Source organism: Phyllostomus discolor, chromosome 8, assembly GCF_004126475.2.
Source record: "Phyllostomus discolor isolate MPI-MPIP mPhyDis1 chromosome 8, mPhyDis1.pri.v3, whole genome shotgun sequence".
Classification (NCBI taxonomy): domain Eukaryota; kingdom Metazoa; phylum Chordata; class Mammalia; order Chiroptera; family Phyllostomidae; genus Phyllostomus; species Phyllostomus discolor.
Window position 1 is genome coordinate 89,875,196 of NC_040910.2, and position 20,887 is coordinate 89,896,082.

Below are 20,887 nucleotides of genomic sequence, written 5' to 3' on the forward strand. Positions count from 1 at the left end.
TCTCCACCTGGGGGATTTTCTGGCCACAGGGAGGAGTCCCAGGAGCACGAAGGGGCAGGAGTTAATGTGAGCTGCCCACCCTCCTGCCCAGCCTCCTGAGCTCCGTGAAGAAGCGCCGAGCGAGGGTCCTCCCCACAGTCTGTCGGCGGTGCCCATGGCCTTGTGCCTCAGTCATCCCAGTGAACAGCCCGCTCACAACCGCACACTTTGTTGGCTTTTCTCCTCCTCCTGTCACTCCTCCACTCCCCCACGGTGCTTCCTGGGGTCTCCTTCCGAACAGACTGCATGCTCCCAAGTCCTGAGCTCCGGGGCTGTCTCTGGGGGGATCCCATCGAGGCCAGCAGCCTCCTCTCTCTCCCTGTCTCTCCCCAGGCTGCTGAAAACTCCTGGCAAAAGCTATTCTAGTAGCTCTAGAAGACATTTCCATCGGGTGAAATGAAATACTGAAATATACACTAAAGAAATTTTGTCGAGGAGTCTAGTGGTCCATGAATTCAATGGAGACCAGACCAGAGGCAGGGAGGCCACCACCCTCGTCGCTCTCGCGGAGGCCCAGAGCAGGCTGGAGGTGACCGAGGGACACGGGCAGGGAGAGGTAATCTGTTCACTACCGCCGACGGAAGACTGCAGTTAACCCTACATGAAACGTGTGTTTTGGAAGATAGGGCCGAAATAAAAACTACCCGGCTTCTATTCCATTAGAGTTCTTTGTCAAAGGAAACTGAATCATTTGCTATTTGAAGGAAGGAAAGGCCACACACTTATCTGCCAGAGCTATTTTGCTTATAGAAGATCTCACATCATCCCAGCCGTGGGGGAGGTGAGCTTCTAGCTGATTGCCCGGCCTACTGTTATTTTCTTTGAGTCATTGACCACTCCGCCTATTTCCTTTCCACTTTTTTTTTGTGTTCGCATCTTTGGGTTTTTTTGTGTGTGTGTTTTTTTTTTGGTTTGTTTATTTTGGGTGTTTTTTTGGTGTAGTATCCCAGGACAGTGGTCACCCGAAGTCCTCCCTGGCACCTTGGTAAAATCTACTCCTGGGACTAAACTAAACATGGAAAAAGACTTCTAATCAAAACTGTTCATCACAGCGTTGTTTGTAAGAGTTGAACACTGAACATTCTCCAATGTCTATTAATAGGGGGATGTATATGCAGAACCAAGGGAACTTACTCAGAGGAAGAGCGTGCAGTCACTGAGGCCATGGAACTGGAAAAACGAGCTCCCCCCTCCCTCCCTCCCCACACAAGGAGGGAAAAGGCCCCTTTCTAAGAATTCAAGTGGGAATTTCAGTGCGTCTGTTTGGCACAGACGGAGAAGTGCCGAACAGAGGGACGCCCCAGCAGCGGGCCCTGTTCTTGGGCTCAGCCCCTACCAGCTGGGAGGGGCCGGAATGTGAGGGTCAGAGGGAGGGAGTTAAGTGCTCCTTTGCAGACTCATGTGACTACCTGGGCTTGGGTGACCGGGTCTTGAAAACACAGCAGTGAAGAAATTCCTTTGTTTGTTTGTTTGTTTGTTTGTTTAGAGGCTCTGATGGTATTGTTTCTGCAAATCATGGTCACCCTTGTGAGATGGGGGGGTTGTCCAACAAGCCCCTGGTGGTCGTTTTGAGGACTTACAAACACACAGGTTGCATCAGTGGGAACCCTTGTAATGAGACCCGGTTTCCAGGTCCCACCACCCCCCAACTGAGCTGTGGGGCAGTTTCAGAGCCATCCTGTCCCTGACACCCTGGAATGGGGGTGCCAGCAACCACGGGGGGGAGCACCTTCAGAAGTTCCCAGAGAGTCACCCCAGCCACATGACTCCGGGAAGAATCTGACTGCTCAGGGTGGGGCCTGAGGTGGGGCAGGGTGTGGCACTCCAGTCAGGGTGGGATTTCCCAGAAGATGGCTCTGTTTTGTAGAATTCTTTTGTTTGTGGGCCACTGAATCTTAACCTAAACTGGCTTAAGGCAAAAGGGTGTTTTTCTGGCTCCCTCGATAGGGAAGGACAGGGCTGCAGCTCGTCTGTAGTTTAACAGGCTCAGGGGTCAAAAGGTGCCTTCGGGTCCCTTTCTCCCCTGTCTCTCCCTGTCTGTGTGGTGGTCTCACCCCCTCCTCCGTCGGACAGGTGGGAGGCACGGCCAGGTGCCTTCAGAGGTTCTCTGGTGAGTCTAGACAAACTTAGGGGATCCTGAGGAGAGGGGTTACTTTCTTTTGTTCCCATGTGCATATAAAGCCCTGGGGGGACTAAGACCGGCCCTCCTTCGGTCACACAGCCAGCTTTTGGACTAACCATGCAGCCGAGAGGATTGGCCCAACCTCGGTCACACGCCCCTCTCTGCGGCCGGGCAGGGTGGCTGGCTGCCGTCAGCGGCCCTCCAGAATCACATGTTTGGGGTGGGGGCGAGCTGTTCCCCAAAGGAAGGAAGAAAATGACCACGAGAAGGAGGTGTTCACCCCTCTCTGGTTGTGGGGAGTCATATTAATGTACAGCTTTGTTTCCACTCAGGCCCACCCCTAACCCAAAAGACACCTTGTACAAATTAGAAAAGTGAGTCCCTTCTTCCAGACGTTTCCATACCATCTGCTAGAAAGTTATCCTGTCAAATACACTAATCTGCTGTGACGTGTGCCTGGCGCCCAGAACCGGGCAGTGTGCAACCCGTGTGCCTGCTTGCAGCAGCCCCGCCCCCTCCTGGCTGTGATTCCCTTAGTGACTCGATACTCCAGTCCCTCCCTGAAGCAAGTCTTACCCCACAGAGCTTTGGGCAGTGGTGAGGCAGACGCCAAAGGGGCAGAGCCATCGGTGGGAAAGCCGCTCCTCCCACCGCCTCTCCTCCAGTGCCCGAGGGAGCAGAATGCTATCCGAGCGACTGCGACCTGGCGTTCCAAAGAGTGGCCTTCAGCAAAGCAAACTGGAGCCACAGCAGGGCCAGAAGAGATGACAGGGGCCATGAGGAACAGCTCTGGGGAGGCAGCTTGGGAAGGATGTGAGGCAAAATGTTTGTGTCTCCTCTGAATGCTAGAAGGAGCCGACACTTGCAGAAAAGAGGCAGGGGCGGACAGACACTGGATTCCATTAGCAACAGAGCTACATGGGAAGTGTCAGGTCGGTGAGCAAAGCAGGATAAAGAACGGCATGGAGAACACCAACTGAGTGCGTGAGATGAGGCTCAAACCACAGCCAGGCCTGGCCCCCAGGGAGGGCTGCCACGCCAAGGCTGCATCCCCAGAGAGTCGCTGGGAGGAGAGGTGCTGCTGGGCCCACCCCCATGGGGGGTCACCCCTCCCCAGGCCTCCCTGTACCTCTCTCAAAGTCCACTCTGTCCTGGACTCAGCCCAGCCAGGGCTCTGGCCGCCAGAAAACAGACTCAGGGATGAGCATGGGAGACCGGGGAGTAATGGCAGCGAGATTTGGAGGACGGGATTCTGAGTTCACCCAGGACTTCTCCTGTCCGCCTGGGGCAGGTGCTGGTGGGCAAGCTGTGAGATGGGGCATTTCACAGCTGCTCCACTAGGGGTCACCACAGCCCCCGAGTGGAGGGAGGTGGGGGAACCAACCTCATCCCTCCCTCACCGCAGCCCCTCCCCAAGCTCTGGGGGACGGATGTCTAACCAGTGGGGTGGGGGGTGTGGTGGTGGTGGAGAAATGACCCTCGAGACTGGTGTGTGTGTGTGTCTGGGTGTGTGATGTGTAGGTGTGCCTGTACAGATAGGCATACGCTTGATAAAAATCTGGTGACCACAGGTACCTGTAGGTGGCCCTTGTACCTGTGGACAGGAGCGTGTATGGGGGCAGACAGCTGCATGGGCATAGGTAGCGGGCATGGACATGCATGAATGCATGAGCTCGACTGCAAGTGTGTGTGTGTGCACACAGATGTTCACTCGATAAAGTCTCGTGTCCGTGACGTGTGGCATTTGTGTTCATCTGACAGGAGAGTGCATAGGGTCGCACAATGTAAAAACACACACGTATGCACAAGCCGGACGTGAGTGTGAAGTGTGTCTGTAGGTGTGAGTAGTACACGTGAGTGGGTGTAACATGCAGCACAGGAACTGTGTGAATGCACGAATGACTTACACATATGGTTGAGCGTGTGTGAGTGAGCATTGGGGGTGTGTACACAAGCGTGTGTCAGAGAGTGTGTGTGCGCGCCATGAGTGTTTCTGGACATGAGTGTGAAAGGCAGCTCACATATGAGAATGAGCTTCTGTATGTTCGTCACAGGAAGGAGAGCAGGCGTGTATGGGCTCCTACGTGTGCCCCAGTGAGTGTGCGTGTGCACATGGGGGTAGGCGAGTGTGTTGCGCTGTCGCTCCGCGGTCAGTGGGCCCCCAGCCCGGGCGGGCCCTGCCTGAGCCCGAGCACAGCCGATGAGGGCAGTTCGGCTGAGGCTCCCACCTGAAGACTGGCCCAGTCCTCAGGTTTCACTCATGACCCTGTGACATCAGCGGCAGCAGCTGTCCCCGCCGGCCCGGCCCCCTGGCCAAGTCCCCCAGAGTCGAGCCTCAGCCCGAGGTGGGCATGACAGCAAGCACTCTGCTCCCATCCAACAGTGAGTACTGCGCCCCTCCGCGCCCCTCCGGGGCTGGGCACCCCAAGGGCGGCCACCCCGAGGGGCAGGGCACCCTGGCCCCAAGCCCAGCCTGGCTCCGAGGAAGTCACCACTCTGTTCTGGGCGCTGCCGTCCTGCCCACACCGGGCCCTGCTCTTCGGCTGCCCTGCCGATCGAACGAAGCTCCCGGTGCCTTGACCCTCGGCCCCAAACCTGCCTGTCTCTGCCCTGTCATCTGCTCTCTGTGCCCCTGCCTGGTTGGCTGTCCTGCCATCAGCAGGGGTCCTCACCCTGGTCACAAATGGCCCAGTGGCTAAGGCTCGGCTCCGGACAGGCGTGGGGTGACCCAAGGGACAGAGACTGGGCTGCGTTTCTTCAGGAGAGGAGAGCGGAGGAGCCAAAGTAATGTCCGCGCTCAGCCTGTTTGCCGCGTGAAGGCAGGGGTGTGGGGGGAGGAGAGCGGCAGGAGGCCGCTGGGGGGTGGCTGGCGGCTCCTTTGCTCTGCTGAAACAGGAATCTGTGAGATGCCAGCAGAGGACACTTCTCAGGCTGCGCCGCCCGCCAGGCTCAGCCTGCCACCCTGCCTGCCGCTCCACCCTGCCTCTCCACCCGCTCCAGGAAGGGGTGGGGGTCGAAGGAGGGGCCGGAAAGCTGGTGGAGAAGGGAAAAAGATGAGGCGGGCCTGAGGGGACTCTGGGGGACTCAGGAGGAGACTCAGGGCCAGGTTGGGGGCAGAAGCCCAGAGTGGGGGTGCTCTGCGAGGGCACAGCACAGCCCCTTCCCCCCTCCCTGCCGGCAGAGCTGGGCACCCAGGACACTGGGAGGGTGGGCAGTGGCTAGAGACAAGCAGGGCTGGTCTGAGCAGAGCCCATGTCGGCATGGCCATTGGAGGCATGTGGAACTGAGGGGCAGTGGCATGTGAGGGCTATTGCTTACCAGATGGGGGGCATTTGTTCAAAAGATGGGGCAGTCCTGTCTCGAGGACCCTGAGGGTGGGTGGAGGCTGCCTGGGGCTTTCCAGGAATGCACTGGTGTGGTGGGGAGGCCTGCACCCCTTCCCAGCCCCCTGGGTTAAGCACTGTCTGCTGCCCTTCCCCCCATGCTGGGGACATGGGGTCAGGGCAGGGGGCCAGGTCAAAATGAGAGCTCACAGAGTCCCACTATGGGGAGGTGGCCCTCCAGGTGGGGACTGGACATAGCCCCCTGCCATCCATACCACCTGCGGCAGGGACTTGCACAGAATAAATCCCCCCGGGGCCTGGGAAGGTTAGAGCCCACAGGAGCCTTGAAGCCATTTCATTCAGCCCCTAAGAACGGACCAGCTTGGAAGAGGAGCTACAGACAAGCTCCTGGGCCAGGTCCGGCTGGTCTGGAGAGAAGGGGCTGACAGAGAGGTGGGTGGAGCCAGGGGTGGGCATTGTTGTCCCTCCTCTGTGACCAAGTCTGTGACTGCCCCCGGGGGCGCTGGACTAAGCTAAGGAGGGCCTGAGAGTGCAGGGCTGGGGTTGGAGGCAGAGGGGAGCTGGTTCTCCCAGGACCCTCCCTGTTCTCCTGGCCTCACTCTGCGTGGTGGTGGTGTGGACAGCTGTGGTCATTGCACTACTACTAGAAGCCATATCACCTGTGGGTGACCACACAGGGGCCCAGACATAACCCAAGGCTCCACCGGCCTCTTCATCCCAGGCATCTGTCAAGAGAGTGTCTGGAACTTCATCAGGGTTTGAAGAAGCGAATTAAGGGTCCTTCCCAGCCCCGCCCTGCTTGTCGTTTCTGGTTGAGAACCTGCAGGGGGTAGGGGGTCAGCACTCTCCCAGCTCTAGGCTGGCCCAAGTGCCAGGGCTGCCCCACATCTCTCGTCGCCGGGGTTTCTGTGCCCCAACCCCAGGCTCAGGCCCAGGCCCAGGGGAAGCTCTGAGCAGGACGCTGAAGGCAGAGCCCTGCACCAGAGTTGGGGGTGGTCCTGACAAGGTCCCGGCCTTTGGGGGCAACTCTGGCCCCCAGAACAAAGTATGGAGAATGACAGAGAGGTGGTGGGGGCTCCGAGGGGGCAGGTGTGGCCAGAGAGGAGTGGGAAGAATTTCTCCAGGTGACAGGAGGGAGCTGCGTCAAAGAGAAATTTAAAATCTGAGACTGGGGGCCTCAGAGAGGGGGCCGGGAGACAGGAGGGGCCGGGGGAGGGCAGATGTCGGCGCCCACGGCACAGGTCATACAGACTTTCAGTCTCCTGACTCCTCCTCCCAGGAGGACTCAGGCCGGTGGGTCCTGTCACCTTCCCCGAGGGGCACGCTAGTGAGGGGCAGGGCCCTGTCCGCAGCGGCCAAGGCCTCGGCTCCCTAGGGAGGAGCTCACCCTCATACTGGCTGGGTGGGGGCAGAGCTCGTTACTGAGACCGGGCTGGGGAGGGGGGCAGCAGGTTCTCATGGGTAGTCCTAGGGCTGTGTGTCCCCAGCTTTGCGGTGGCGGGGACAGGCCGGGGCTCCATCAGGAGGTGCCTACGAGCTGGGGCCGGGGAATCCCAGGTTGCCTCCACCTCCAGTGCCGCTGCCCCAGGCCTTTCATGTGCTCTGGCCCGCAGTCTGCCTCCTCAGCAACAGCTATTTTTATTCCCTGCGGTTTTCGGTCAACAGCCCTCCTGGAGGGGGGTGGGGGGATGGGTCGGCAGGAAGAGCAGAAGGGGCTCGGGAACCCAGGGCTCTGCCAATGGCAGGGCAGGCTGCCCCTCTCCTCGCAGGACCCCCAGCAGAGACGAAAGTGCAGTAGTGCCCGGCCCCACTCCGCTTTTAACTGGTTTGCGAGCCCCCACCAGACAGGCCCTGGAAGGAGGGCCTGTGGGCGACAGAGCTTGGTGGTTAAGAGCCAAGAACTCTCGAGAGAGTGGAGAGTTGGGCTTCCAGCCCTAGTTTATGTACTATGCAAATAACCCGTGGGGGCATTTACTTACCTGCTCTGCGCCTCAGTTTCCTCGTCTGTGGAATGGAGTGATAACAGTAGGTGAGAATTAAATGAGCTCAGGACACGTGAGGTGTCCAGAATAGGATGTGGCAGTGACCCACCCCAAGGAAGTGTTAACCTGTAGTTAACCCTTGCGGTTCTCACCAGGCTGCGATTCGGCCAGGCGTGCCTCACAGTCGTGGGGGTGACAGATCTGGAAGGAGCTGCAGGAAGATGGGGCTCCCCAGCAGAAAGCAGGGCGACCTTACCCCTGCAGAAGTGGGAGGGTGTATTTTTCAGGTGAGGGAGATCCCTCTGTGAAGGGACTGCAGAGCTTCTTCCCCTGGGTGGGGGGGTGGGGGGGGCGGAGTTTGCTGGGACTGCTGGGACGCCCAGACGGCAGGGCACAGACCCTCGGGCTCAGGCTTTAGTAAGGCCCGCCAGCGGCCCTCATCTTTTCTGAGGCTTGTAAGTTCTGTGTCGGCCTGATTTTTGGAGAAGGATCTTTTACCAGGACAGCTGGTGAGAAAACATCCCTGAAGCAATTTCTGGGCTTGAGCAAAGTTCTCTGAGCGTGCGGCAGCCAGTGTGTGGCTGGGTGGAGGTCATAGGCCGGGGGCCTCAGGCAGCCAGAGGTTCGGTGGCTCCTCCCGGTGCTGGTGCCTATGACCCCAACCCTTAGGGCTTGCTAGGACCTGGGGCCTGAGCTCAAAGCCCCCCTACCCCAATGGTTAAGGGTTGGTGGAGGAACTAGGGAGACAGGCCGGCCCTGGGATTCTCCAGGATCAGGATGAGTTCTGCAGAATCTTCTTCTTGGCCTCTTGGTGGACTCAGAGCAGGAAAAAGTCCTGTCGGCTGTGGTGTGGGAGGGGTGAGGGTGCGGGGCAGAGAGAGAAGAGAGCAGAGCAGAGGCCCGAGTCTGGGGGTGACACAGGTAGGAGCAGGTGTGGGGGGCCAGGGGTGGAGGGGGGCCACCCTGTGTGCAAGGCGTGATCTGCCCCAGGGCCATGATGTGGCCCTAGATGTGTGTGTGTAGGAGAAGGTGTGAGGGGGCATCCAGGGACCCTGGGTCACCTTGTGTGGTGGCTCCATAGAAAGTGCTGAACCAACAGAGGCTAGGGAGCCCCCGGCCTAAACCAACCGGCCTCCTACCCTTTGGAGCCACTGGAACATGACTCACAGAAGCAAGGAGTGTGTGTGCGTGCGTGCGCACCAGTGGGCTGCAGAGCGAGTTGGGAGTGTATGGGGGTTGGTGAGTGAAAATAAAAACCAAGCCTTCGGGAAGACTCTTTATCAAAGTGTGGACCTGTAGGCCCCACCACCCGCAGCTCCCAACACGAGGTCCCCGGGGCCTGAGCCTGATCCTGCCAGGGCCTGCCAGACACCCGCCCCAACCCACGCCTTTCCGGGGCTTGGCCCAAGGGCTCTAGTCTGTCCTTTGCAGAGAACAGACAGAGGAGGGACAGACCGCCCTAGGGGGCACCCTGGACGGGACCTCAACCTGGGTGTGCCCTGTACTGGGAGGGGACAGCTGTGCCCAGCCCAGTTCTCCAAAGGGCTGAAGGGAGGCAGCATTGGCAGTAGCAGGCAGGTGGGTTTGGCATCAAAGGGCTGCATTCGAATCCTTCCTCTGCCACTTGTTAGCTGGGATGATGAATCTGAAGCACTTGGAACAGTGCCTGGCACACAGAAAGCACCAGATGAACGTATTCATGACCGCTGTTCATCAAGAAATATTTCTTAGGCCTCCAGTTCATGGGCCTGTGCTTGTCGGCACAGCAGTGCTGAGATTTGGGAGCTGGAGGAACCAACCCCTCCACCCCAAGTAGACTCTTTATCAAGCTGAGTGAGGCTTGGAATTCTGTATTTTGAGGTGAGATAAAGTCCTCTGATTTAAGGTTCGGTCTTGGAAGGAGAAGCTCACTCTCGGGCCTTTGCTTCTGGGGAGAAAAGACTTCCAGGCCCCACGGATGAGCTGAGAGGGGTTAGCCGGAAGTGGGCACAGCTCACAAAACTCAAACATAGCCCATTTGTGGGTTTTTATTTCACCGAGCCCCTAGCCAACCAGAAGAACTCTGGATGGAGGGAAAGGGTCAGGCTTGGGAGGAGGAAGAAAGCACACTGGGGAAAAACTAACCAAAGTTCTTAAAGAGCCTTTGGGTGCTGGCCAAGAAGAGGGTTGATTGTGGGAGAAGGGGCTGCCAATATACCCCAAATAGCAAGCCAACCTCAGCATACAGCAAAGGCAAAATAAATGTGGCCATCATTATCATCCTTACCCCTTACGGGGGACAAATCATCAGGCTGGTTGAATCAGGTGCCTAAAAAATGGGGCTTGTTTTGGCCCAGCAAGGGTCACATACAAAATGCAATCAGCATCAGCCTGCCCCTCACCAGGGGCACCCCATGTGACCCTGACTGTTCCCAGAATTCTCAGGGCTCCTGGGAGTCTGGAGGTTTCGGTACCAGACTCCGGGCTTCAGGCCACACTCCAAGGCTTCCTGGAGCCAACTTCCTCTGCAGAGAGTGTCAGGCCAGGAGGGGGGCCGCCCAAGTGACTCCCTAGAGGCCCCTGGCCTGGCGAGGCCGAGGCCCTAAGTGCCGACAGGGAAACAACACAGCTACTCTCCGGTCCTCACCCCTCGCCGACCCCTGCCCTTGCTGAGAAAACACTGTGGCTTGAGAGTTACAAGTAGGGGGACGTGGGGACCCATTTTGTATCCTTGGCGTTAGGCCATAGCCGGAATGTAGGAATTTGGGAAGTAGGCCACCCGGATGCCGGATGCTGTCTTTGGCCAGGACAGAAAAAGTCTGGACCTGTTTCAATCTCCCAGAAAATTCCCCACTGAGGCCCCACTGCAGGTGAAGCTTGAGGGGTCTTTCTGGCCACATACAATTCTGGGTGACTTTGCTCCCAATCATCAGAGAAACCAAACAGCCAGACTCTGGTGGGTGACCAGAAGCTTTCCTGAAGACGAGGAGCAACTTGGTCGGCAGGAGGGGTGGGAACTGGGGCCTGAGCAAGGTCAGCAAGAAGCTACCTTTGCATTTTGGGGGCTAAGCCCCAGAGGACAGCCTGTGAGGGGCAGGTTACATCCGTTTTCTGCCTTCAGGAGAGTGTCTCACAGTGGCCTTTACATCCTAAGGGAGAGGGGGGCATGGCTGAGGCCTCTTGGGGGAATTCAAGCTGACGCATGCAGCTGGTGGGTCTCTGGATGCTTGAAGGCCCCTCCTTGAAAACATAGGTGTTCTAGGAGAGAATATTCTAGAAATATATGTCCACAGGAAGAAGGAGAGTGGTGGTGTCTATCCTGAGTCTTGTTTGGCCAATAACGGGGTAATCAAGGTCACAGACACCCAACTGTGAGGGACAACCTTGAACTGAGAGGGAAGAGTCACGATCCAACAGGCCCACCCAGAAGACTGGTGGTGAAGAAGTACAGTGGACAGAGGGGACTTAAGTGGAGGTAGACATAAAATCCTGCCCTGGATTTATATTAGCCTTACATTTCTGGAACATGACTAGAATATTATTGGTTCCATGAGATTTTTTTGTTGATTCTTTTGGATTTTGTACATAAGCAATCATGTCACCTGTGAACAAAGGCAGTTTTACTTCTTCCCTCCCAATCAGTATGCCTTTTATTTCCTTTTCTTGTTTTATTGCATCAGCTAGGACTTCCAGTGTGATCTTGAAAAGCAGTGGTGAGAGAGGACGTCCTTGCCTTGTTCCTGACTTTAGTGGCAAAGTTTCTAGCTTCTCGCCCTTGGGTGCTATGTTAGCTGTAGATTTTCTGTAAATGTTCTTTATCAGGTCAAGGAAGTTTCCCTCTATTCCTAGTTTGCTGGGAGCTTTTATCAGGAATGCGTGTTGGATTTTGTCAAGTGCATTTTTCCCCTGCGTCTCTTACTATAATCATGTGGTTTTCTTCTTTAGCCCATCAAGGTGATGGGTTACATCAACCCATGTTCTAACATTCAACCTGTTTTGCATACTTGACCACTCGGTCACAGTGTATTCTTCTGATACACTCTTAGATTCAATTCGCAAATATTTTTTAGGTCCACCTGGATTTAAAAGAGAAAAATCAATGGTACAATCTATAAGATGGGGAAGATCTAATTGGACCACAGCTCATGGGGCAAAATTCCAGAGCTGACTGCAAAGCAAACTCCGCCTCGTGAGTGGGTTGCTAAAGAAGCAAATGCTGTATCGGGATGAAAGAATTCAAAGGGTGCCCAGGCCTGGGACAGAAGGCCTCTCTCTGTGGTCGGCCTATATCTGGAGTCGCGTGTTCCGGTCTGGCAGCCCCACAGAGAAAGACACAATGCTGGGTTGGACCAGCTCCAGGGAAGAGCGTCCTCACCCTCGGCTCTCTGCTCGAGGACAGCCGGCTCCACCTGGCCCCCCCACTCCCAGCCCTTCCTCCCCACCCGTCCCTGTCTGCTTACCACCTCCAGGCCTCCAAGATGGCCTGCCTTTACCCACCACTTCCGCCCAAACTTCCGTTTTGACAAAGGTTCCAGTGGGGCTTTTCACTTACTAAATGGGCTCCGGTCCTGGCACCCAGGGAGCGGGGTTTTAATTATGGCTTGGCCTCTCATTTTTCACTCTCTAAAATTATCTTATTTGCTTTCCTATTTGTTATCTGCCTCCTCCCTCTGGAATGCACGCGTGGCGAGGACAGGGACTTTGCCACTGTTATATCCCTGGCTCCCAGAAGGGAGTCCCACACAGGGCAGATGCTCAGGACATGTTTGTTGAATGAATAAATGTGCGATCTGCAGAGAGTTTGTGCTTCTCTGGGCCTCAGCTTCCCCATCTGTAAAATGAGGGAGTTGGACTTGTGGATGTCTCGGGTCCTTGCAACTCCAACCTTCTTTTTTTTTGGTCACCTTATGCAGAGTTGAGTTTTTTAAAAAATGTATTTTATTAATTATGCTATTACAGTTGCTCCATTTTCCCCCTTCACACCCCTCCACCCTGCACACCCCCTCCCACCCACATTCCCCCACTTTAGTTCATGTCAATGGGTCGTACATATAAGTTCTTTGGCTTCTACATTTCCCATACTATTCTTACCCTCCCCCTGTCTATTTTCTACCTACCATCTATGCTACTTATTCTCTGTACCTTTTCCCCCTCTCTCCCCCTCCTACTCCCCCACTGATAACCCTCCATGTGATCTCCATTTCTGTGGTTCTGTTCCTATTCTAGTTGTTTGCTTTGTTTTTGGTTTTGTTTTAGGTGTGGTTGTAAATGATTGTGAGTTTCCTGTCATTTTACTATTCATATCTCTTCTTTTTTTTTAGATAAATCCCTTTAACATTTCATGTAATAAGGGCTTAGAGATGATGAACTCCTTTAACTTGACCTTATCTGAGAAGCACTTTATCTGCCCTTCCATTCTAAATGAGAGCTTTGCTGTGTAGAGCATTCTTGGATGTAGGCCCTTGCCTTTCATGACTTGGAATACTTCTTTCCAGCCCCTTCTTGCCTGTAAGGTCTCTTTTGAGAAATCAGCTGACAGTCTGACGGGGACTCCTTTGCAGGTTACTGTCCCCTTACCTCTTGCTGCTTCTAGGATTCTCTCCTTCATTTTTACCTTGGCTAATGTAATTACGATGTGCCTTGGTGTGTTCCTCCTTGGGTCCAACGTCTTTGGGACTCTCTGAGCTTCCTGGACTTCCTGGAAGTCTATTTCCTTAGCAAGAATGGGGAAGTTCTCCTTTATTATTTATTCAAATAACTTTTCCACTTGTTGCTCTTCCTCTTCCCCTTCTGCTACCCCTATAATTTGGATGTTGGAACATTTAAAAGATGTCCTGGAGGTTCCTAAGCCTCTCCTCATTTTTTTGAATTCTTTTTTCTTCATTCTTTCCTGGTTGGATGTTTCTTTCTTCTTTCTAGTCCACACTGTTGATTTGAGTACCAGTTTCCTTCCCACCACTACTGGTTCCCTGTACATTTTCCTTTATTTCACTTAGTGTGGCCTTCATTTTTTCATCTAATTTGTAACCAACTTCAACCAATTCTGTGAGCATCCTGTTTACCAGTGTTTTGAACTGTGCATCTGATAGGTTGGCTATTTCTTCATCTATTAGCTTTATTTTTTCTGGAGCTTCGATCTATTCTTTCGTTTGGGCCTTTTGTTTTGTTTTGTTTTGTTTTGACACACCTGTTATGTAGTGATGGGCAGAGCCTTAGGTGTTCACCAGGGCAAGGCAACCTACGTTGCTGGGTTATGACGCTATATATGGGGGAGGAGCCCGAGAAGGAACAATGGTGCTTGCTCCACTCTGCTGGCTTTCAGTCACTTCCCCCACTACCCACAAGCAAATTGGGCCCTTCTGGTGCCGATTCCTGTGTGGGTGGGCTTGTGCATATTCTAGGACCCTGTGGGTCTCTCCAATGAGCTCTCCTGTGAGACTGGGAGTTTCTCCTGCTGCCTCAACCCCCACAGGTGTTTTTAATCAGTGGTTTGAGGCCTTATTTCCCGACATTGGGGCCCTGGGTTGTGCAGTCCGTCCCACTCCCCAGTTGTTTCTCCCACTTTATCTGCATGCGAATGTGAGGCCACCCAGTCTACAATCCGCCACCTCACTGGGTTCGCCAGCCACCACCTTGCCACGAGTCCTCTCTACCCGGTTGCCTGTCTCCACCCCTCCTACCAGTCTGGATGGATATTTCTTCTTTAACTTCTTGGTTGTCGGACTTCCATACAGTTTGATTTTCTGTTGGTTCTGGTTGTTTTTCGTTTTTAAATTATTGTTGTCCTTCTTTTGGTTGTGCGAGGAGGCACAGTATGTCTACCTATGCCTCCATCTTGGCCGGAAGTCCCAACTCCAACATTCTTAAATTCAGTGGGAATATGTTGCCTGGAGCCCCCCGGAAGCCTGGGCCACACCTGAGGTCCAGGGCCAAGGCTGGAGTCTGATCTTTGGCTGTAAAAGGAGGATTCAAGCTACCCTGTTAGCTCCTTTTACTCTAGGCTGTGGCTGGAGGAGGCATGGAGATCTGCCAGCGTGACGCCCAGTCCATGATGTGGGGCATCGTCATGTTGACCCCGCCAGGAAGTCACTGTGCATACATCCCAGGTGTCCTTCCACTCCTCCACTAGTGTCCTTCCACTCCTCCACTAGTGTCCCATCTATTCTAAAAACTTCGCAAGGGTGGGCAGAAGACACATACAGGCTGGTCCGCCTCTCCCAGGAGCTCTCCCAGGTTGCAGGATGAAGTGAAGATCCAGGCCTGTCATTCCAGGCACTGGCCCAGCTTTCCAACCCACCTTCGCCAAATTCCTGCACAAGGGTTGACACAGCATAGTTCCTTATGTCCCACCTCTGTCTTTGCTCTCACCATTCCTCTCCCTGGAGTGCCCTTCCCTTCCATTTCCCTGAGTTCATAACCTACTCATGTTTGAGGCTGAAATGAAAAGCCACATCTTTCCTTCCCCAACCTGGAAATGACCACGCGTCCACTTGAACTCCCGCAGTACACTCACCTCCTCGCTTTAGGGTGGGCTTCACGCTCTCCTCACATCCTAGTTACGTGTGCCTGTGTCCGCCTTCTCCCCATCTACCAGCTCTCGGAAGGCAGGATGCCCAGCTGGGATGTCTTTGTGTCCTACTCGGGGCTAGCTCAGCTTCTGGCTTTTGAACAGCATGGATGGATAGATGGATGGATGGAGTATATCAGAATCCATTTTACCCCTGAAATGGTCTGTATCCAAGGCCTGATCCACTCGTTCTTTCAGCAAACACATACTGAGTGCCCACTGTGTGCCCAGTGCTGGGACCGGCCATGGCGGCTTACACACGCAGTTCCTGCCCTCTTAGCATTTCCATCTAGTGGAGAGACAGACAAATAAATCTGTCGAATAAACAAGCAATTACCAATTACAGGAGACTTCTTTTTGTCAAGGAACATATAGAGGACTGTCTAGTCACTAGAAGAGGAGAAAGCTTCTTGGAGAAGAGACATTTGAGTCTAGACAAACGGTGAGAAGGAGCAGTAATGTGAAGGGGGAGAGGGTGAGTACTCCAGGGAGAGCAAAGGCTCAAAGGCACGTGTGATCCCAGTGGTCAAGGAGCTCGAAAGGTCAGGGGCCTGGGGCAGAGTGAGCAGGAAGGAGAGATCAGGAGACAAGGTGAAGAGGTATGAAGGGGCTGGATCATCAGACATTTAGGTTTTATTCTAAGTACGACAGGTAGTTACTGGAGAAATTTAAGCAGGAGGCTCTGATTTGTTTCTTGTTTTTAAAAGATCATCAGGCCCTGGCCAGGTAGCTCAGTTGGCGAGAGTGTTGTTTTGATATACCGAAGTTGCAGGTTCGATTCTCGGTCAGAGCACATGCAAGAATCAACCAATGAATGCATGATTAAACAGAACACCAAATTGATGTGTGTGTGTTTTTTTCTCTCTCTCTCCCTTTACCTCTCTCTGAAATCAATACATAAAAACAAATTTAAAGAGAAGATCATTGGCTGCTTAATGGGGCTGTTTTGGAGGGGGCAGGACAAAAGCACTTAGCAGGAAACAGGTAATGCAAGAAATTACTGTGATATGGAACAGGGGAAAAGGTGAGGTCAGGGACATTTTTGAGATGGTATTGACAGAACTTTGGACAGATTGCATGTAGAAGGCAAAGAAAAAAACAGAATTCACAGAGACACCCCAGTTTTGGACTTGAGCAACCAGATGGATGGCGGTGCCATTTCCTGGGTTGAAGAAGACTGTGGATGGAACAGATGTGGGTGGAACAGACTGTGGGAAGAACAGAAGTGTGTCGTTGCAGACACTGTAGGTGGGGATGCCTGTGAGCTCCACACATGGAATGGTCCAATAGCCCAGGTTCAAAGGAGAAGTTCATCATATTCCTGTAACAGTATTCACAGCCATAGGCAAGATACTATCCAGACCCAGACTAGATCTTGAGAAACTTTAGGAAGAGGGACAAGCAAAGTGAGTTGAGAAGGAACAGCCAGAGAGGTGGGAGGGAAACCATGGATGTGCTGTCCTGGAGGCTGAGCGAACGGAGCATTCCAGAGGGGGCTGCGCCAGCTGGGTTGAATGCTTCTGAGAGGCTGAGGGAGGTGAAGACAGAAACGTGTTCAGCAGACTTGGCAACAAGGAGGGTGCTAGTGACTTGTTTCAGTTGAGTTGGGGGAACGGGAGCCAGGTTGGAATGGATTGGGGAGCGAATGAAAAGTAAGGAAGTAAAGACAGCTGGTGTAGATACTTTCCAAGAAGTTGGTTTGTGAAGAGGAACAGAAAAATAGGGCAATAGATGAAAGGAGGTGTGAGGTCAGGAGGGTGGTTTTTGTCACGGCCGCCATTACTTTGAAGAGGAGAGAGGCTGATGGTGGTAGAGAGAAGACAGCTGGAGAGTGAAGTCCTCGGGAAGGGATGATGGGCGGGGGCCTGAGCCCAAGGGGAAGCCTGGCCTTTGGATGGAGGAAGTAGCGGGGAGGTGGTAAAGAGGGCTGTGTCCCCTGGGCAGTACATGATGGCCCCTGGGCTCTCTGTGAAGACTGGAGGCAGAGCCAGCAGCTGGGAGCGCCGTGGGAGGAGTGCGGGAGGTTCGAGGAAAGAACACAAGGTGTGAAGTCGTTGTTCCCCAAAAGTGGAAAAGCGAGGCTACCAGAGAAACCGGCACTTTCAGGGCAGGATGGGGGCAAACCTGGAGTCTGTATGTAGGTGTGAAGTCAGCGTGAAGCCAGCCAGGTGCTGCCTTTGCTCCAGCGACATACAGTCCCCAAGGGGCTGACTCGGGACAGCAGCACTGGGACTGGCGGGCTGGGTTTCCCCCTGTGAGTGGGGTGGGAGGAGAGGAGGCCGGATTCGAGGGTGTTTTCTAGGGCAGGTTTATGATGATGGCTCATGAAACAGAGGGTGGGCGAGGAGGGAAGCAGAGTCAGGGCGTCTGATGGAAGGAGAGACAGTGCAGGGTCGGAGGGCTGAGGGCTGGAAGGAGCCCAAGGATTACAGCAGCCAGCGCCAGGGCTGAGCTCAGAGGTAGGAAGTGGGGGCGGGGGAGTGCTGGAAGAGGCCATATCAGGGGAGATACAGCTTCCAGTTACAATTTAGGTTCAGGGTGTGCTTAAAAGAGAAAGGGGCCAAGGGAAAGTGTTGTTGTAACCCATTCATTCTTTTGGTAAACTTGTATTGACCATTAGGTACACTGCTGGCACCAACGATTGGTCTTCTCAGCCAAGGATGCCCAGGGAGGGCTTCCTGGAAGCGGTGTTTTTTTGTGTAGGTTAAGTCTGGAAGGACAAATTCAAGCTTCCCAGGGAAACAAAAAAGAGGATTACTCCAGGAAGCAAACAAACCATAAGCAAAGGCACAGGTAGGATGGGAAATACTTAGTTGGCCAAAAAGTCCATTGTTTTTGTTTGTTTGTTTGTTTTTTATTTTTTTTAACAATTTTTAAAAATATTTTATATTTTTTATTTATTTTTAGAGAGGGGAATGGAAGGAAAAAGAGAGAGAGAGAAACATCAATGTGTGGTTGCCTCTCATGTGGCCCCCACTGGAGACCTGGCCCAAAACCCAGGCATGTGCCCTGACTGGGAATCGAGCCGGCAATGCTTTTGTTCACAGCCCAAGCTCAATCCACTGAGTTACACTAGCCAAGGCCAAAAAGTCCATTGTTTATCCCATTAAATAAAAAACACATTTTTCATTTTCACCAATAACTTTATTGACTTAGATATTTTGAGTATGTCAGCTGTTTCTCACTGTTGGCTTCTAGTGGGCAGAGGCCAGGGACAGTGGGCAGATGCTGCTAATCGTCTTCCGATGCACAAGCCCCACAGCAAAGAATTATTCGGCCAACATGCCAATAGCACCAGGAAAATGCACAAACCACTTTTGACACATTAGATCAGTCACAGCACCTTCTCTACACACTGCACAAATCTTTGTGTTTCAGTTGTGTTTTTACCTTTCTTGAAATAAAGCATAATATGCCAAAATGTTGCTTATTTTCTTCCATTTTCAATATTAAAATGACCACACAAAAATTTACCAGTTTTGATAAGTTTTTTTTAATGCACGCTGATATGGCAGCTGTCACAATACGATCGAACAAAATTGTTTCATCTGAAGTTAAAGACAACTGAGCACTGCTAGAGCCATCATGTGGAAAAAAAACAAATGAACTTTTTGGCCAACCCAATAGCTTGGGCCATTGGTATAAATGGAGGTAACGTGGCCGGAGAACGGGAGGGGGTTGGTGGCAAGGTAGGGATCTGAACGTAGAAGGCCTCAGGAAGGCCACATGGAGGAGACTGGACGTGCACTGAAGCAGTGGGAAGCCAGTGAAGGATTAATCGCGGGGAGTGACAAGATCAGAGGTGTGATTTTAGAAGTGTGGGTGGTGGGTTCGAGGGGAGCCCAGCGGTAGGTAAGGAGACCTGTAGGAGGTTGTTTGAGCAGAGCAGGTAAGGGGCGATGAGGTAGCAACAGGAGGGAGCAGCAGCAGGGCGTGGGGACTGGCGAGGTTTGCTACTAGGGTGCTTCCAGCCAAACCAAAACTGCCATCAGCTGGCCTGGCCAAGGAGGACACTCTCCCTCATGTAACAAGACATCCAGAGGTGAAGTGGCTTTAGGGTTGGTGGAGGGAATAGGAGGAGAGGAATTTAGGTGGAGTGCAAGTTTTGAAGGGAAAGATAGAGTCTGTTTGGGGCCCACTGGGGGACAGGAGGAGGAGGTGTCAGGCTGGCAGTGCCACCTGTGGGTCTGGTGCCAATGTGCCAGGCACCAGATTCCGTGGTGACCCCAAACCCGGCCCACGAGGAGTGTGGCGGGGGGGACAGACGCCAACAGCCAACCACAGCAGAAGGCATGAAGTACTGTTGACCTAACAGCTGTGCAGGCTGCGGCTCACATGGAAGGGAACGGTGGCTTGACAGGTGTGGGGCCACCAGGGAGGCGGGAACAGATATGGCAGAGATCACAGAAAGGAGGTGACACAGAGGGGGATGTGGGGGGTGGAAGGTGGGTGCTGTGACCAGGGCTGCAGACCCAGCCCTGGAGAAGCAGCATCTTCCAGGAGCAGGGAGGAGGAGCCCGCAGAGCAGAGGGGGCGTGGCCAGAGGGGCAGCTGAGAAGCAACCACTGGGGCTGTCCACTGGGAGCCTCTGGTGACTCTGGTGAGTGTAGTGTTGAGTGCTGGGGCCCGAGCCACTCCGACTCTGGTCGTCTGTAGTGCCACTTGGGCTCCCAGAGGACTGGCCAAGTGGGACCTGTGAATTGGGAGGGTGCCCAGCAGCCACGGGGTCCCTCCAGGGTCACCTGCCAGGTCAGCGTCTTCTGTATGGGCATGTATGTGGGATAGGTGATGGTGGTGAAGGCGGGAAGGTGTGTGCTAAGTGGCAGGGCACAAACTATGGGTACTATGTCGGGGGGGTTTCAGGCTGGGTGTGTGTGTGTGTGTGTGTGTGTAAACGTGTGCTCATGCACACGCACTCCCACACACACAGTGGGGCCAAGGAGCAGCTGGGGGACAGGGTCAGCAGGAATGAGCAGAGTCATCCCTGTGGAAACACGACTCCCTGTGATGATGGTAGGGAGCAGCTGGGCAGCCAGGCCGGGGGTGTGGCCAGCTCTGCCCAATGGCTCTGGCTGCTCCCTGGGCCGCCCTCCCACCTGTTGACCAAACATGAGGAAGCGCCCGCACTGGCTGGTACAGAGACCCTGCGGGGTATGTGGGCGCACTGGGAGAAGGCTGCCACCCCCCTGCATAGCTCTGGGTAGCTCTGGGAGGGCTCTGTCTGTGGGGGCCCTTGGGTCTTCCTGTGCCTGCCTGCTGATGTGGGTCATCCCCCAGGGTGGGGGAGAGAAGTTACCCACTACCTCCCTTCCACAGGGAACAGGTTCAGGATGGCTGGGCAGGGGCCAGCAGAGGCCAAGGGACTGGCCCAGGAGACACAGTCCACACAGTGCTCACAGGCTTCTAAAGCTCCTGGTGGGTGCCCCTTTATCCACCAGTTCATCCAGGGTCCACTAGCTGAAAACAGTCCCTGGGAGCTCCAGCCCTGCCCGCACCATTGAAACTGTCCATCTCCTTCTGCCCACGGCCTTTCGTGTGTGTCCTCCTTTTCCATGTCAGCACCTGCAGCCCCCCGCCCCTCCACACCCTGCATCTTCCTGCTTCATCTCCCCTGCATGCCCTGGGTTGGATCCCACAGGTCCCCTGGGAGGGAGCTGGTGGGACCCTCTGCAGGACCTAGAGCCCTTCCTTCTTCCCTCTTGCAGCCCAACATCAAACTTCCTCAAAGCTCAGGACAGGATGCTCTGCATCCCCACATCTTTCCCTTTCTCCAGGCCAGGGACGGCAAACACAGGCACACACATCACATTCTCCTGCCGCACGCCTCTGGCAGACATAACTAATCAATCACATC

The 20,887-nt window shown here is 54.2% G+C and overlaps 1 protein-coding gene across 1 annotated transcript in view; it reads left to right on the plus strand.

Annotated features, from left to right (window-relative positions):
- Window positions 1-4,495: 4,495 nt before the first annotated feature.
- SCN4A (sodium voltage-gated channel alpha subunit 4) overlaps window positions 4,496-20,887 on the plus strand; it is a 45,602-nt gene continuing 29,210 nt past the window's right edge. Inside the window, exon 1 of the mRNA XM_036033507.1 lies at window positions 4,496-4,543. The gene's annotated coding sequence lies outside the window, so the exon portion shown is untranslated. The remainder of the gene's footprint in view (window positions 4,544-20,887) is intronic.